This window comes from Apis dorsata, unplaced genomic scaffold, assembly GCF_000469605.1.
Source record: "Apis dorsata unplaced genomic scaffold, Apis dorsata 1.3 scaffold_341, whole genome shotgun sequence".
Lineage (NCBI taxonomy): Eukaryota > Metazoa > Arthropoda > Insecta > Hymenoptera > Apidae > Apis > Apis dorsata.
In genome coordinates, this window is record NW_006263608.1 from 117,233 (window position 1) to 117,595 (window position 363).

Sequence of the window (363 nt, forward strand, 5' to 3'; positions counted from 1 at the left end):
ATTATTTATTTTTTATTTATCGTTGTCTTCGATATATTTTTTACATGTAACTGACTCTAGCTTGGATCGTACACTTTACGCGTATATACATTTTAAGAAAATGAAAAATGGGAAAAATTGTTTCTTCGAAGGAAGTGGAACGAACGGAAGAAGTAGTGACAAGAAGATTAACGTATACCTCGAGCATTCTCGATTCTCCTCGAGATTTTCTCCCCGAGAAGAAGAAGAAGAAAAAGAAGAAGAAGAAAAAGAAAGAGATATTAAGAGAACTCTCTTAACACCTCGTATCCTCTCTTCGAACGAATTCTACGTTTTTAAACACGTTCACCAACTTTCCTTTCCTTTCCTTTTTTTTTTTTCTCT